Source organism: Cupressus sempervirens, chromosome 3 (assembly GCF_028749045.1).
Source record: "Cupressus sempervirens isolate cs-2001-9-10 chromosome 3, ASM2874904v1, whole genome shotgun sequence".
NCBI lineage: Eukaryota > Viridiplantae > Streptophyta > Pinopsida > Cupressales > Cupressaceae > Cupressus > Cupressus sempervirens.
In genome coordinates, this window is record NC_143120.1 from 261266975 (window position 1) to 261285803 (window position 18829).

The 18829-nt window shown below is 32.7% G+C and overlaps 1 pseudogene; it reads left to right on the forward strand.

The window, feature by feature from the left end:
- The window catches only part of LOC149565892 (protein CTR9 homolog), a 121519-nt pseudogene extending 104515 nt beyond the window's left edge, over window positions 1–17004 (forward strand).
- The last annotated feature ends 1825 nt before the right edge of the window (window positions 17005–18829 follow it).

An 18829-nucleotide genomic window follows, 5' to 3' on the forward strand; every position in this document is an offset into this window, starting at 1 on the left:
TAATAAATAATTCATTCCATCCTACATTGGTAATACTTCTTATTTGGTGAATACATCATTTCATCAAAAAGACTCTTCGTGTGGTGAAATTTTAGTATTTTACCTATACATTAGATAGATTAGAAGCAACAACATATTTAAATAAACTAAATATCTCTAAAAACATATATGTATATATGTAATAATGTAAATCAAATCAATTTGGAATATTTTCAAGATATAAGTTAAATTCTCATGGATCATTTAGAAGTCATATGTCACAAAAATATTCAAGTGGGTTACAATTTCTTATTTTTGAAAAATAAATCAAATATTGAATAAATTTGAACCTAAGATTTATTTAAAATAATTTTAAGATATATATTCAATAAAAAAATAAAAAAAATAAAAGATAATAGAACTATATCATTGAACATAAGAGGAACAAAATTTCATCATTTGATTTTCCTTTTGTTGACTTCAAAATCTTTCTATGAAACAAATAAAAAACAAATAACATTTTCTATGTTTCAAACTTCTATATTGACTACAAAACATCTTCTCAAATAACTTTATTTGGTGAATTCAATTTAAAAGATTAGAACCATTTTCAACATAAACTTATAGTAGATTTTCAACAATTTTCAAACTTCTATTTTGACTACAAAAGATCTCTTGGAATATAGATCATCCATTGTTGAATATGTAAAATATTTTATATACCATACTATTTAATCTTGTCAGGCTGTTTGAACAGCTACATGGTACTAAAAAAGCAAATCTTTTGTACAGGCTAATATTGTTCAAGTTTCTTGATTATGTGGATGCATATCTATGACTTGTAGCCATGGCCCAGGCTCGAAATGAGATCCAACTAAGCCTAGAATTAATTGGGGAGGTACTTAAGGTGGATAAAACCTTAGTAAATGTGATTACCATGCTTGGCAACCTGGAACTGAAAACAGATGACTGGCTTAAAGCAAAAGAAACAATTAAAACTACACAAAATGTATCAGATGGTAAGGATGCTTATGCTGACATTTCTCTTGGAAACTGGAATTATTTTGCAGCTTCACACAATGAGAAGAAGGATCCAGATGCAGAGGGAATACATCTTGATAAGGCTAGGGAATTGTATTGTAAAGTGTTGGCTCAGAGACTTGGAAATGTCTATGCTGCAAATGGTGCAGGCATTGTGCTAGCCGAAAGGGGTCATTTTGATATTGCAAAGGAAATTTTCACACAGGTTCAAGAAGTTGCAACAGGAGACATCTTTGTTCAGATGCCTGATGTGTGGGTAAATCTAGCATATGTTTACTTTGCACAAGGATAGTTTGGGCTTGCAGTGAAAGTGTATCAAAATTGTTTGAGGAAATTCTATTTTGGCACTGACACCCAAATTTTATTATATTTAGCTCGATCACATTATGAAGCAGAACAGTGGCAAGATTGTAAAAGAACATTATTAAGAGCAGTACATTTGGCACCCTCAAATTACATGTTACACGTTGATGTTGGTGTTGCCATGTAGAAGTTTTCAACTTCAACACTTCAAAAGAAAAAACGTACTGTTGATGAGATTCGTCAAGCAGTGTCTGAATGAAAGAATGTGCTTCGTGCGTTTAGCCAACTTTCAGTAGTGCCAAGCCCTCATACACATGGCAGGTTTCAAGGATTAATACAGGCCACCCACGTTGTAGCCCTATATGATTGCTTTCACAACCTGCCATCTTCGTGCATTTTTTCTATATGTATGCTAATTTGATTTAAGGAACTGTTAGGCTATGTAATTGTATGATTTGATCATGAGAAAAACTTTGTGGAATAATGAAATATGATACAAGAAACAAGGAATATGCACTATGTTTCAATCAATTTTTTAAAATGTCAAGGTTGATTTTGCAAGATGAACATCATAGAACTTTACAAAATTATGAAGACAAGGCAAATTTTGTGTTGCTAAACAAGAAAGCATATTTCTAACTGAAGTATTGACATAAAAAGTTTAGTAACTGTCCTTGAAAGTAATCTTGACAAAAGAGATCATATTCTTAAAGTAGTGGCTTGGTAGAAATCCATTAAAAGTGTCCATTAAAAAACACAATACAGCCTGAATATGTCAGTATATGGCAGAGAGTTTTACATGGAATTCCTGGGATAAATAGAATAGTAGTCAAGCCCTATTCAAGAATGAAAAAGCTTGTTATTTTCCAAGGAGAGGACTTCTATCAAGAAAAATCATTAAATGTGGAGTGCACTTTGTAACAGACACAAAAGATTGCATGAAAGTTGTGAAAGGGGTGTAGAAGATGCTCACTTTTTCCTTGCAGAGTAACAAGTAGTTGGTGTTGTTGTTTCTATTAGTGTGAATTATGCAAAGTAGCCAATTGCGTTTGATAAGAAACTCAGTGTCAATTCAGACGACATCCATTTCAAAGGAAGAAGACCTGATAAAGATAAGGCTCTTCAAGCCCTAAGGAGATCAAAAGCGTTCGAAATTATAGAACCCTACACAGTCGAGAGAAGATAGAGTGTGCAGAGTTTCCCCTAATAGTTGAGATCATGAACATAATCCTAATAGGCAGTTCGTGGAAAGTCGCATAGTATGAGTGAAGAATCTAATGAGATGACACACTGCATATCATAAAAAGTGGAAAAAAAAACCCCAAAAAAAACTTTAAAATACCATGTGATCAGAGCATGAAGGAGGTGGCAAGAACAAGAGCTAAAACAAAAGGGTGATGACATTCAAGAAAACACAAATGGAAGTCTACAATCATACCAATAAGTCACAACAAAGTTTTATTACAATGTTCTACAATCAAACGCACCCGTCAATGATCTATAGCAGACGTGCCCTTGTGCCCTTTTCAATGGAGACCGGACTTTTTTGCTTCCCTCGCGCCAATGTTGATGGAGACCGAACTTTTTTGCTTCCCTCGCACCAATGTTGATGGAGATCGGACTCGCAGCTTCCCTCGCGCCAATGTTGATGGAGACTGGACTCGCAGCTTCGCCAAATGAAATGTGAATTACATTTTTGCCCCTTTTTTTTTTGTTTTATGCTGCCGTGTGTGTCACAATTCTGACAAAATTAATTTGTCACAATTGTGACCAACACGGGCATGTTATTAAAAAAAATCAAAAATTTGCTTTATAACGCAACCAACCAACCCATTTAAAAAACTTGGTCGCGATTTAGGGCGAAATGCACTAGTGTCTCAATCCAGAGTACTAAGAGATTGATGGTATTGTGGGAAACTAGGGCATAAGAAGAAAGATTGTTGAACTCGAAAGAACAATGAAGGATATAAACTAGAAGGTAACAAGGAAGAAAATATGGTAAGTAACAAATCTGAAGAGGATGCTTTGCTTCTTTATTTAGAAAGTGTTGATGATTATTGGGTTTCATATTCTAGGGTTGCATTTCATGCTACACCCAATAGAGTTTATTTTATTGATTATGTCCAAGCGGATTTTGGGCTTGTTTATTTGGGGGATAATGAACCTTGTTAGATTGTTAGAAAGGGATAAGTTAAGATTAATCTGCATAATGGGAATCATTTGCTACTACATGAGGTAATACATGTTCCAAGGTTGAGTAGGAATTTAATTTCAATAGGGAAACTTGGTGATGAGGGTTGTGTAGTTGTTTTCAATGATAAAAATTGGAAGGTTTCAAAAAGTTCCCTAATAGTGGAAAAATGTGTGAAAGTAGGCACCTTATATCTTTCTATAGGTCATATTTTTCCTTCTACCTTAATTGTTTCAAAGAAAAAAAGAATGTTAGGAATAGTTGTTGCAATTGAGCAAGGAGAACTACCAATTGTTGTAGATCCTGATACAGTGTTATGGTACAATAGACTTGGGCACATGAGGGAGAAGAGTATGAAATTACTTCATTCAAAGAAAGTTTTACCAGGTCTAAAATGTGTTAATATGGATTTCTGTGAAAGTTGTTTGTATGGAAAACAAAAGAGAGTGAGTTTTGTGAAGAGTAAGAAGGAAAATAAATATGAGAAATTAAAGCGTGTGCATATAGATGTATGGGGACTAACTCAGGTATCTTCCCTTGGTGGCTCTCATTAGGAAAGTATAGGTTTATTTCCTTAGAAAAAAGTTTGATGTATTTCAAACTCTTAAGAAATGGAAATGCTTGGTTAAAAATGAGACTGGCAAGAGATTAAAATATCTTAGATCTAATAATGGTGTTGAGTATTGTATTCATGAATTTGAAGATTATTGCTCCACTAATAGTATTTTTAGACAGAAAATTATTCCAAGGACCCCACAAGAAAATGGAGTGGTTGAATGCATGAACATGAAAATAATGGAGCTTGCAAAGAGCATGAGGTTGCATATTGGGCTTCCCTTAAACATGTGGGTAGAGGTTTTTAATACTAATGTATATTTGATTAATAGAGGCCCCTCTACTCCTTTGGATTGTGGTATTCCAGAGGAAGCATGGACTAATAAGAAGGTGAGTTATTATTTTCTCAAAAGTTTTGGTTGTGATGGATTTGCACATATAGATTTTGAAAATAGAACTAAGCTGGAAGCTAAGTCAAATAAATGTGTATTTGTTGGATATGTAATTTATGAATTTGGTTATAGGCTTTGGAATTTTTTAAATTGTAAAATTATAACAAGCATGGATGTCATATTCAATGAGAAAGTGTTGCACAAATATTTGTTGCAACAACATGAGAAGAAAGAAAATAATTATGTAGTGTTGGATGATACTCAAAAGGAAGATGTTCCAGTAGCCCCTCATGATCTATAACAACTGAAACAAAAAATACCACACACCCTAGTAAATATCAGACAATCGACAAGGCCAAGTAGACCTCCAAAAATATTTTCTCCCTTTTTGTACTCTCTTGTACTAATTGATGTTGGTGAACTTGAATATTATGATGAATTTGTGTAGGTGGATACTAAGATCCAATGGGAGCTCACGATTTTAGAAGAAATGGACTCCTCGCTGAAAAATAAGACTTGGCATTTATTTAAGTTACCTACAAGTAAAATGGCTTTATAGAATAAATGGGTTTACAGGTTGAAAGAAGATGATGGAGGTAAGAAAATATTTAAAGCCAGGTGAGTTGTAAAAGGACTTGCACAGAAAAAGGGTATTGATTTTGATGAGATATTATATCCTATTGTTAAAACGACTTCTATTCACACTTAAGTATTGTGACTATGAAAGATTTTCATTTGGGGCAGCTTGATATTAAAATAACCTTCCTTTATGATGATTTGGATAAATAGATATAGATGGCACAACCATAGGGATTTGAGGTCAAAGGTAAAAAGAACTTAGTGTGTAGATTGCAGAAAAGTTTATATGGCTTGAAGCAGGAACCTCAGTAATGATATCTAAAATTTGATGAATTTATGTATGATCATGAATATAGTAGGTGTCATTCAGATCATTGTGTTTAATTTAAGAGGTTGGATAATGATAGCTATATTATTCTATGTTTATATGTTGATGATATGATTTTATGCTACATTCTTCTTAACTTCAACTTTTTTACCATATCTAAGGAAGCTAAATTTTTAGTAGAACTAGAATATATAATGACCTTGCATACCTTGCCTCTAAATTTTCATGTGATCCTAAAAATAGTTTTCATTTTTTGTGGCTCTAAGGTGCTAGGGACCTTCAAAAAAGTCCTCCTTGTCATCAATACTTATGCCTATTTTGGTAACCCACAAGAATTGTATGATTTTATGCTTTGGAAATTCAAATCTTAAGTTAGATGTGTTCTTCTTTCTACATGGGAACTTGATCCTTCTCCCTCTAGTCTATTAGGTGCAATGTGACCTTCTTGGATACAACTGAAACCCCTAGGTGGTCTTGAGATTCTTCCTCCAAACCATCATCTTCTATTTGGCCTTCTTCCTTTGATATTCCCTCTAAAAATGCTCTCCTTGAGAGTTCTCTTGAATTATCTTTCCTTGAGATTTAAAAATATGTCTTCTACCTTGTTAGTTTCCTCTTTCCCTGTTGTTTCTTCCTTTTCCACTACTATTTTGTTCTTATCTCCTTCTAATATTGTCTTCTACCTTTAATGTCAACTAATAGAACTTGTGTATAGTGTCTAGGCATAAAATGTTCAATTTTTCTTGCATGTTCATCCTTAGTCCATTTAGGTACCTTGCCACTTCTACACTTTCATGTTTACCTTGTTTTGACCTTATGCCCAATCTCTAAATTCTTTAGTAAATGTAATGACATTAATTACATTTTTTCTAAGGTTATGCCTCCTATGCAATTGGATTTCATAGTCACCTAGTACCTATTCTTGGAGGTCTTATTGGGAAACAAGATACTGAGAGGGGGGTGAATCAAGATCTATAAAAAATTTCACTTCTTGAACAAAAAGATCGATTAACTACATTCACTCCTAATCCATCTCATATTTAGATTGCATGTCATATAATCATAAACTATAAAACTGAAATAAAATCTAACTATGCATAACATCCATCAACATGAAAATGTAAACTCATAACACAAAGATTTTGGTAACCTAGAAACCCTCCAAAGTAAAGGTAAAATTGGGGTGGGGATGACACCCAAAAATCTTTACTATTGCAACAACAAAGTTTTCTTGTTAGGGATACAATTTGATCACTTCTGATGATCTACCTTGTGAGAAGTCTTCCTGGTTAAAAGAATTACAAGACTATTAAGTCTACCATGATTAAAGGATTTAAACTTATAATGAAGTAAGCACTCTATTAAGAGATTTAACAAGGTCGATTAAAACCACTCTATTAAGATATTTTCTCGAAGAATGTCTTAGTACCTAATCCTTTGGTTTTTTCTCACAATGTTGATTACAAATCTTCTCTCTTCAATGTCTAAATCTGATCTCTTTATCTTATTTTCTCTATTCTACCCTTCACTGCTAGGTTGTTTTGTCTAATCTCCTTATCAAACGTATCCTTCCTTGCTCTATCCTTATCCTTTTTCACACGTACATGATCTTCCTTCACATTCCATCACACTTTATCGTGCATCATATTGATTTAGGGTTTGATCCTCTCTTAAATAAATAATCGTGGAAGGTTATTAGATCATAATCAATGATCCAAAATTCATTTTTTTTCCATTTAACCCTTCTAGTTTTCTATTTGGTTAATCTTCCTTTCTTGGAATTAATGCCTTCAAAAAAATGTGTAAATTTCTCCTTAGTTGTCTCTATAATCCATAAATGTCTCATAGAAGTTAGCTAATTTGATTTACATAAGTTTTTGTGTCATTACAAACATATATGCAAAAAAATATTTTACTTGACAATTGAATGTTGTGACACTTGTTCATAATGAACATTCATGTTGTCCCTAGGATTCTATACACTTGGCAAGTACTAACTCACTCGGCATAAGTTATCTTTATATCGCTCGATCTTCATATATTTCACTCAGCATGTATAGTAGCTCGGTATCCACTAGGGTGCTTGGCAACCTTTGACTTGTTTGGCATGTAGTGAAATATAAACAATTCCATGTAGCTTGACCTTCCTAAGATGACTTGGTTGTAGTGGTCACCGACCAACGCTGCCTATAAAATGACAAAAGAGTTGGACACTAATAGGCAACAAGGCCTAGAGATCAACAATATGTCTCTTGACCTTGAAGACTATAATGTTCCAAGAAGTAGTTGTACTTCTTTCTACCTGTACCCTTTCTCCTTGAACAAAATTCCACGAAGTAAGGGCTACTCTTTTCAATTTGGATTTAGAAATGTTTACCTTTTGGTTCTCTAAGATCTCTTCAAATTTAAAGTAATTTTCCCAAGGACTCCATCTAGTACATGACTATGTTAGCATTCATCTTCCCACTAAAGAAAGGAACGTCAAAATTACAAGCCATGGTTCTACCACCCATGGTGTTGAAGGAATTTAGGAAGGGCCTTTGTTTTGCAGGAAATTCCTCATTATCATCATCCCCTTCTTCTTCTTCTTCTTCTTCTTCTTTGTCAAACATGTCTTCCATTTCCTTCCTCAACTTACCCTTCAACTTCTCTAATTCTTCCTTTTGTAACCTATTTTGTTCCTCAATTTCTTGCACTCTCTTTGAAAATTATACATTTATCATCTTAGGAGGTGTGACTGGAGCCTCATCTTTTGAGTCTTTTTCTAACATCAAATTTAAATCTCTTCTTCCCAAAGAATTATTCTATGCTTTGATACAAATATGATGTAGATCCACAATGGAAGATTGATGAAATAAAAAACTATAAAGCCTTCTTCCTTGTCATTATCTTTGTGTATGCCAATTCTTTCATGTCTTCAAACCTAAGTCACATTTGTGTGACAAGATCCATACAAAAATATCTCTGTTACACCCTTGCACATAAAGGAACATGATGACACCATGTGTTTGACCTAAAAAACTGTGAATGGGGTGAAACCCTCTTATTTCCTATATTCAATGAGAAAAGACAGCATATCCCAAAACTTGGTTTGGCATCCTTAAAAAATCTAAGCATATTTACTTCAATAAGGCCTAGTATTCCTAATAGTCATCCTTGAAGGTTGTATAAGCTTAAATTCTTTTTTTCCCAAAGGAATTAGAAAATAAATTGGAGTTTAGAGTACCCTTTTGGGGCATATACAAAATTGCAAAGTCCTAGGTCTTGATCTCCAACACAAGACTCCTCATCCTCACTTTTAGGAGATAACTAATTAGACAAAATAGGTTAGATCTACAAAGAAAGTGCTTTGATGATTTGAAATCTTGGAAATACAACTATTCCAACATGTCCAAGTGTTATTCAAACTCTTAAGTCTCGGGTTTAGAGGTCAGATTCCATCCCAAAAGTCAATTTCAACTCTTTTTTGCTATGTTTTAATTAACAATCACGTAGAGATGCCCACCTAGGGCTCAAAAGTTATCTTAGGTTTTTTTCTTTTTGAAAAAATCCTTTTAGATCCTTTGGAGCATTTAGAAAACTAACATCTTCGTAGAGGCTATGAAAATTCTAATTTTGGCATGAAAACCCTTGTCAACCTAGGATTTTAGACTTACTTGGACCAAAATTGAGATATCTTGAAATATAAAATGAATGAATACTTCAAAACAAGTATAAAAGAAATAATAAAACATACCTCTACATGCACCAATTTTATTGAATGGTTCATAATATCAGAATCCACAATTATGAACAATCTATTAGAGAAATTGCAGAAAATGCAAGGTTCTTTTATTGTTACCAAAATCTTACAAAAACATAAGCATATCGTTCGATTAAATTAAAAGGGTCTTTATACATCATCCCTAAATGGTCTTAAGACAATTTTAAAACCAAATGAACATTTGGAGGGTATTTTTTAAGTGTGCAAAAAGTTATGAAGTTGTTGACAATATTTTGTAACTTTTGTAACATTTTGCATAGAGACCTTTTGTGACTATAACAACTTTAAAAATGCATCCAAATGGTTATTAAATTGTTTTTAGACTCTATATATACTCTTCCCTACATATATTTGAATCCTTATGACCAATTATCCATAATGGCTTATAAACATGCAATCAAGGTATTCGCCTTACAATATAGGTCTTATTGTCTCTATCATCTATCCTATTACATTATTTCCATGTTTGAAAAATATCTTCAAACATTCTCCTCTTTGGATTTTTCTTTCAAGGTTTTAAATGGTGCTCCTTCATAATGTAACAACTAAGAATTTATGTTGTTTGTGTTGAGTTAGTTTCAAAGTAAAACCTGAGTGTTGAAAAAAACCCTATTTGGTGATGGAGGAAATTGGAGCTATTAGTGGTTTATGCAAAATTTATGAATTTCTTGGAAAGAACAATATAACCCACCACAAGGTAGAAGATTTGACTGAAAATAGTCAGGATCAACATGTACTATTTATCAATACCCTTGAAGATCCCATAGTTATGTTGCCTGTGGAATTTCTTACAAAGTTCAGTTTTAGAATCATGATGGTTCCACTTTGGCTTTAGTTGTTTGTCTTGCACATAAAATTGTAAAGGATAATTTTCAAATGTATCTCTATATGATGTTGCTAAAAAAATTCTTTGAAAATGTTAAAATTATTGTTGAAGATAGATATGATTTAAGGTCATTACCTATTAAGGATAATGTTGAATGGAATACATACATCCCTATCAACAAGTAAATTTACAAATATCCATGTATTGGAAAATAGATTACATGCCTATAAGGAATATGTAATGTATTTAGCGGAGAGTATTTACTTAAGTTTGATTGTTACTAGTGTTATACTAGGAAGTCGTGTTATGGTTCCTCTCTAGAACCTAAGGAGAGAAAAAAAAGTGACAAATGAAATAATTTTTTCACCATTTCATAATAGGAAGAAGAAGATAAGGAATAATATGTATTAGAAGAAATGGACGAAGAGGTGGAGAAAGATGTGGTTTCTCTAAAACAATCTATGTTTGTAGATTATAATGTGTTTTGTTCTATACTAGAAGACTGTGGTTATGATAGGTTTAGCGGTTTAGGGTATGATTTTTCATCTATGAGCAAAGCTTTGGTGATGAAATTTTTTATTGAATATCTAATCAATAAGAGGATTACAATTTCTAGTGCACATCTAATATGTTACTAGTCGAATTGGTTAGAGACACTGAAAATAATTTTCTAATTATTGGTGTATATTTTAGTATATACAAGCATTATATAGAGAATAAATAATGAATATGTAAAGCAAAAAATTTCTAGGTTATTAGTAAAACAAAGGATTGTGTGAAGGATATCACAAGTACATACAAATACTATATTTAGTTGCCTATTGCTGGAAATAATTTTAGAGGAAGAAATGAAGTGATTGATAAAGAATTAAATAAACTTGGAAAGACATGTGATTTATGTTGACAATTGGCTAATGGAGATATGTAATTATTGTCATTTATGGCAACACATGATGTACATGCTTACAGGAAATCTTGGAAATAAAGATACTTAGCTTTTGGCAATCAAAAAATTGTCTAAGTATGGAATTTGGTATACAACAATGCATTGTTTTGTTTATAACTTGTTGCTGATCTCATATTATGACTAGCGAAGTTAGATGGAGATAGTATACATGTTGGTGATGACATGTATAACCTCGAAAGTCAGTACAGACTATACAAAAAAGAGATATTCATGTTTTAAGTGAAACAAAACAATGGAATTGAAGAAAAGGATTATTTTGTTTACAAAATAATTACTTGTCCAATTAGGACCAATAGCCTAGATGTTTACTTTAAGTTGGAAAAGTGTATTATGGTCTTAGCCAACCTAGTAGCAATTTGTGTAAAGGCATGGTATTTATGCAAAGGAGATTTTGCGATAAGAAGTGTGCTATCATGTAATTGTGATGTTGAGCAATTGTATGCTAACTTTTATGAAAGCTATATATGAGAAATTTTGTGAAAGCTATTTTGTGATCCGAAATCAAGCTGAAGTTTAGAGATCAATCAAGAAAGAAGTTATAGTACCTATATTCCAGATGTCTGATTACATGTTTGAGCAATGAGCTCATCTTGTAATTGGAAGTGCATGTTTGGGCAGTGGCCTCATCTTGCATCTACTATACCACAACTCCTAACAGGGTTGGAATCTCCTAACAAGGATTCAAAGTCTCCTAACAGGGACTCCTTATACTAAATTTTCTCATTGACTCCTAACAAGGTCCATCCTCTAACAAGGAACTTATATATCAGTTTATTATCTAGTGAGTATCATCCCCATCAAGGTTTTCCCTTGGTTAGGGTTTCCCTAGTTAATAAAATATGGTGTTATGAGTTATCATTGTCCATGGTTACTGCTACTATTCAACATTATTTTAGTACTTTGTTATGTATGGTTTAAAGTAAGAAATAATATCCAATTAATGACTAAAGTTTGTAGATTAATACATGTTAGCATTCTTTTATTTATATTTATTTCAATTCAAGCTTTATTCCTCAACCAAGGCTTCACAAAGGCAATCTCTTCCCCACCAACAAAATTTTTCCTTTCTTCTATGTAGGAATAGACTTACAAGGTTTCAAGATTAGAATTCCAGATCTAGGGTTTATTTTCTATCGAAGCATCAAATTTGTAGAATTTTTTTGTAGACTAGGTCTAGGTGGACCTGAACCTCAACCTCAACCAAATCAATCTCAACCTTCCAAGTTGACCACAACCTCAAAAGTTGACCTTGACTTGAAGCTTTTAGATTTTTAGGGTTTGAAGATTCTAGCAAGGGTGGGTTTCACATCTTGTTTAGTTTCTATTTATTTTATAGTGTGATAGTTCATTTCTAGGTTTGAATCTTGGATCATTTACAATTCTTTCTCTAAGGGAAAAGAGGAACAAAACCCAAGGGACTTCTACATTGAAAAGATAATGCATTAGTGCTTTCACTTGGGCTAATCAAGTTTTATTTATCGTGAAACCTTGGCATTCCTTCTACATTTGTGTGTGTATCACTTTTTACACATTGCATTTTGGTGAACCTAACACTTTCATGCATCATACCTTTTGATTGGATAATTAGATCTTCTTTTTCATCTTCACATTTTCACTTCTAATTTTTGTGATAGATCTCCATTTGCATTTAGATCTACTTTGTATTTAAACCTGTAGGTTTTACTTTTCATTTATGTTACATCAATTTCCTTATTTAATTAACTATATTTGCATTGTGAAAAATGCTTTAAAAAATGCAATGCACACATCTAGTTTCACTCTTACATTGGATTGTATTTTCTCCAAGACAATAGAAAAACACAAAAATATTTCATTATAAGTCATTGTGTTTCATTTTCAATGGAGTTTTTATCTTCATTTTTTGTTCAATTAAAATTTTTCTTCAAGATCTTTAAGATGCATTTCATTCATATGATGACAATTTAATTTTTCCTTTCATTGATTCCCATATTATTCATCCTAGCAACACCACTCCCACCCATGAAAACATTTTAGCATATGAAACGTCTATTTCTTTAAAGCATCTCCAAAGGGTGAAATCTTGAAAGATAATTTTGATCCTTCGACTAATATGTATCTCCCTCATAAAGATATTTTGGTGCAAGAGATGAATACTTTCTCACATCCTCTTACCTATAGGGATCAAGCTTTGGTGAGTCATGATTATACCTCTTATATAGTGTGTTTTATTCATAAGGGTGTTCGTACCCTTTACAAATCTCCTATTGGGCATGAACCCTTAGAGAGGGATATTGATTATTATCTTCTTCATGAAGCCTTTTTTCAGTCACAATTATTCCTCTCCTAAAGTGTTCCTTTTTCAACACCATATTCCTTCATTTGATGATTCTCCTATATGAAATGAACCCTTGGATAAGTATTGGCCAATGAGTATTGAATAAGAGTTAAGGGCGTTGGCATTGATGGAAATTTATCTCATTTACATGGTCTCTTAGATTGACAATCAATTTTGATGAAGTTGGTACATGAAAAGTGTTGAATTCCAAAGCAAGAATTCAAGATATAGTTGGCAATTTTGGTCAAGGACAACAATAGAGTTATCATATATGGCTACGACTTTGTGAATGTGATAGTATAGTGTATATATGCTTTTGGTATGGTTTCTTATATTTATGTGATGTTTAACATAAGTTTTGGTGGTGCAAAGTATAATTGATTAAATATAGAAATGCTACAAGATAGTTTATGTGATCAACATGTTGACTTAGCTAATTGAATATTTAAGACAACTCAATTATCTAGCAATGGAGGGAAGAAAGGTCGTAACTCTTGGATAACACAATTCTATTTTTCTTATTAATTTTTTTTGTGGACATGTTTTGTGAAGAGTTTTGTAGGCTGACAAGATACATTATTTTCAAGGGTATACAATAAAGACTTGTTTTGTATGAGAGCATGGTAGATGTAATATATGATGTTTTTGTTATATGATCCGTAAGCATTGATGTTGGATCAAAATATATGCGAGCTTCATTCAGACTAATCAAACATTGTGGTGTCAAGTATAATTATGTATTATTGTAATACTTTCTTTGTACATGGATAGTGAGTCCAAGGTAGATTACACCTTTATCCTCGAGCAAGTGTACTCCATTTCTTTCCTCAACTCCTAATAGATATGTAGGCCTCTAACAAGGTATATTCTTTCTAGTCTATTATTCATATTTTTGTAATCCCAACATAAATTGGTTATTTCATAGCAACATTGATTAGTATATTTCAGATATGTGTATATTCAAATAATGTTGAGACTAGTCCAAGGAGTTTAGCTTAGTTGGCTAAAGCGATGAGTTCTCATTGTGGAGACCCTAGTTCAAATCCCAAGAGGGACTTCTTTGTGGAATTCTAAGTTGTCTCTTGGTCTTCTATTGGTTGTATTTGTCTCATTGTAAAAGGTGGATTCTAGGTTGTGTCTCCTGGTCTTCCAAATGTTATTTCTAGTGTGGTTGCTCAAAAGGAGCTTGAATAAGCTTTATAATTCTCATGTTGTTGCTTGAATGATCACAAGATTTGTAAAAGATTTCAATATAAATAAATAATGTTGAGACTAGTAATATTATAGTACAATTTGATAAAATGTCATTTTATTTCACTAATATATTTGTTGATATTATTTTTTTTAAAGGTGATTGGTACTACTATAAATCATTCATTTTAATATTAGAAATATTTGTAGAATTTGAAGGTTCACAACTAGTTTGGTGTAAATTTTGATTTTTTGATCTTTGACTATCACCTCACGTTTAAATTTATGTAGTTTTCCAATAGAAATTACAAGGTCAATTTTTGTATGCCCTTACCTTGCCCATGTCAAGATCACAATGATTAGAAAGTGAATTTATGCATTATTACTAATTTCAAGACAATGTTGTAGTATTGTTATAATCTTGTCAACCTCTATAGAAGCTAGCTATTTGATGTAGATGATCTCACCACATGCATCCCAATGAGAAAGTTTAAATACTAGAAAAGATAAAGGAGAACTCGATCTCTTGATCATTTGAATCCAAAGGTAGATCTTTCTTCTATAGAGTTTGATAGAGAGAATATTGATAAGGAAAAAGGGATTGATGTAGATATTATTGATATGGAAAAAAGAGAGAACTCATAATGAAGGAGAAATAACTAATATGTAATTGAATGTCAAGACCAAAATTTAGTGCAAGCATGTGTATTGACTCAAATGATGCAAATATTCCAAAACTTGAATACTTCTAAAATTAATAAGAATTAAATAAGTGAAGGGAGTACATTAATGAATAGCAATAATAACCACATGATAATTGATATTGGTTCTCAAATAGACCTTTCTATCACCATTTTTTGATGAGAGGACTTAATGATTGATGGAGGTGAAAAATTAGAATAGCATTAAAAAAAACATGCACACAACTTATAATTAGAATTGAGAACAAGCCAAAGATTCCAATATTTCACCGATGATGATCTAAGTTCTCTCCTAGGTAGTACATGAACAACATAGGTTCTTTGGCTTAAAGTCACTTTAGTTGCATAAAAGACGCCCACAACTTAAAATAGCTTAAGTCACATTAAAAGACATGTACACAACTTCATATTAGAACTGAGTACAAGCCAAAGACTTCCAATATTTGGCAGCAGCTATGCAGCCACAAATTTCATCAACATATCAAGGGGACTGTTTTTTCCCCTAAAAGGTATTTAACAATGGTATAAAGTTATCTAAATTTGTGGCTGGATAGCCACTGCCCCAATACTTAGTAAATGACGCTCTAAGTCCTGTTCCTCTTGGAAAATCCAAAGAAAGGACAGCCAACACGTTGCTAATTATCTCGATTTGAGTTGGGGACATTGGCAAAAAAAAACTCATTGCTAATATTGCTGGAAAATCCAAGGGAAGGACAGCCAACATGTTGCTAATTATCTCGATTTGAGTTGGGGACATTGGCAAAAAAACTCATTGCTATTGCTTAGTAAGAAAAGGTAACTATGAAGATTTCCAAGATGAAATTCGAGAAACTGCTTGTAGAATGATTGGTCACAGTGAACGCCTCTGAGATTCTGTACAAGCAGACATGAGCTAACAATAAAAATCAGAATCAATCGCTCCTCCAAGGAATTCTAGAATTAAAAGAGGCAGAACAAGAAAGGTTCATGTAGAGGTGGCAGCCAGAGACCAGAGAAGAGAACCAAGACCCATTTTTTCACTAAGGAAACAATCCAGTGCCTGAAGAAATTAGGTCCAATGTGGACCTAACTACAGTAACCAGCCTAGAGACAGTGAGGAAATGGAGATATTCGGTGAAAGCTAAAATAAGTAAAAGATATTAGTTGATGTATATATTTTGTACTTGGTCATTAAAAGATATTTTCATATGATTTTCACTGTTTTTGTAAATCTCAGTGGTAGGACAGCATTGATTGTGGTCTGACCAGACCAAAACAGTTCCCTTGACACTCTCTTTTAACGCAAACTTTATACTTACATAAAATACACTTATCCAAAATACCGAACACGACACGTTTCAAAAAGAACCATAAATTTCAAGCTTTTTGAAAGCTCAAAATTTAACACAACTATCAATAAAATTCGATCTAGGGAAAAACATTTCAAAGTGGGTTGCAGGAGCAAACAGTCACTCAAAGGCTTCGGTATAGGGTCTTTAAATACTGAACTTCGCTGGTGACTCTGCTTAAAAGAATAAAGCTAGATCAAAACTTCAAAGAGACCAAAGAAATATCTTCTTCAAGCGGGTGGTGTCATTTTTAGTATACAATTGAATTTGATAGGATTAAGTCTAGTCGCCATAAGCATGGTAGAAATTTTTGAAATTATGACTCAATTTATACTTTTCATCTTGAGCATGATTCATATCCAAACTGTAAAGAAAGTTAGCGGTTGAGTACTGAAACATCTGCCATAACACTAATATATATATATATAATTATAATTATAATGCAGTCTCTTATCTGTTTTTCCTGTTTATACAACAAGATCTCTGGGAGAGCTTGAGTCCCTGCCTTGTGAAGCGTTGAAAGGTATGAGAGGCAGGCAATAGTTCTCGTTATTGCAAGGTGTTAACAATTCAATCAGCAAAAAATTGAATAATATTGGTTAAGAATGAAGCATTTGTTGTTTGTTCAAGTGACATTTTTGTGAGAAACTGAAAAAATAAATTAATAACATTTAAAAATTCAAAGTGCTTAGAGTTGTAGTTGTGATTCTGTACATAAATAGTTGTTAAATATAATAATATTTATAAATATTTATTATGAGTAGCACAATGTAAATATTATAATATATGTAGGTCAGAATCATTGTCAATTGTCTTCATGCTAAGCTTTAAATCATAATATATCTTCTGAAACCTAAATATCAAGACTCTTTTTTCCTAAACAACACAGGATGATTGAGAAATTCTTCTCATTCCTAGACTCTTGTATTATTTATTCACAAATTAATGTGATTAATTTTCAACAATCCATTAAAATATTAATATATAATAGCTTCCAATTTAGATTGTGTGAGTTTGTCCAGTAAAAAATCAATTATAAATTCAACAAATTTATTTTATTTTATTTTAATGATTTATCTTTTCGAATGTAATCTGTAGGATTGAAAATATTATTAAGATTCTAAACCAGTGTAGACGCCTCACTGAATCTTCTTTACAGAGAAATAGGTTGTTAAGTTTCTTCATACCTGTTTAGATTTCAGAATTTTAAACAGCTTCTAGAGATATTTTCCCTAAACCAGCAGAGTTCTGTAGAAAATGGCTCCTGAGGTTTCACCCGAGGTTTTTGGAGAAAAAGCTGTGACCATTCACGGCGGATATTCCAAAAGAGCGTACGTGACTTTTCTGGCAGGGAGTGGAGATTATGTGAAAGGTATGGTTGGGCTTATGACAGGCCTGCGCAAAGTAGGCAGCGTTTATCCTTTAATTGTTGCCGTCCTGCCAGATGTCCCTGCTGAGCACAGAAGATTGCTCAGTAATCAGGGCTGTATTATCAGAGAGATTGAGCCTATTTATCCTCCAGAGAATCAAGTCCAGTTCGCCATGGCTTATTATGTCCTCAATTACTCCAAGCTTTGGATTTGGGAGGTAAATCATCAATTTATGATTGTTTCTTGTTGTTTCAGATTTTCTTTAATTTGTAGGGTTTCACTTCGGATGAAATATCTGTACAATTACCTAAAATATTTCCGTTTGTCTCGTGTGAGGTGCAGTTCGAAGAATACAGCAAGATGATCTATCTTGATGCTGATGTTCAAGTTTATGCTCTGAACCATGTCTAATTGCAAGTTTTTCATGGTAGAAATCTATATCACTGGCAAAAAGGCAAAAACAGTCGTAGAACTAACCGAGTAATTTATATGCTTTTTGCCCACCAGATTGAATCATTCGAAGAATTAGAGTGCTTGAAAATTCCTTGGCCTTCCAAAATGCATCGATGCTTGTTGGCTGCGAGGAAAAATCTACAGCTATTGCGGTCCTGTTCTGTTTTGAAGTTTCCACAAACTTTGCACCGACATAGAAATGACCGGAAGTTTCTACAGGAATTATAGAAAAAGTGACTTTTAGGTGTAATTAATAGAGATAATAAATGCTATGTTTTTCCCTTATTTTCAATCTGAGAAAATAGCTTAAACCCCCAGGAAGATTGGAAGGGACCAATTAAAAAAAAGTAATTAATGAATATAAATTAATTAAAAAATAAGATCTTGTCAAACTCTAGAAAAACTGTAAAAATTGAGATATTCTTTGATCACATAAATTAATTGGGAGGGCCAGTGAAAACTTTAGGCAGGGACTAATAACAGTCGTATGATTAGTTTATACTAGACTGTGTTATTGACACTACCGATTATTTATATCGGCTCAC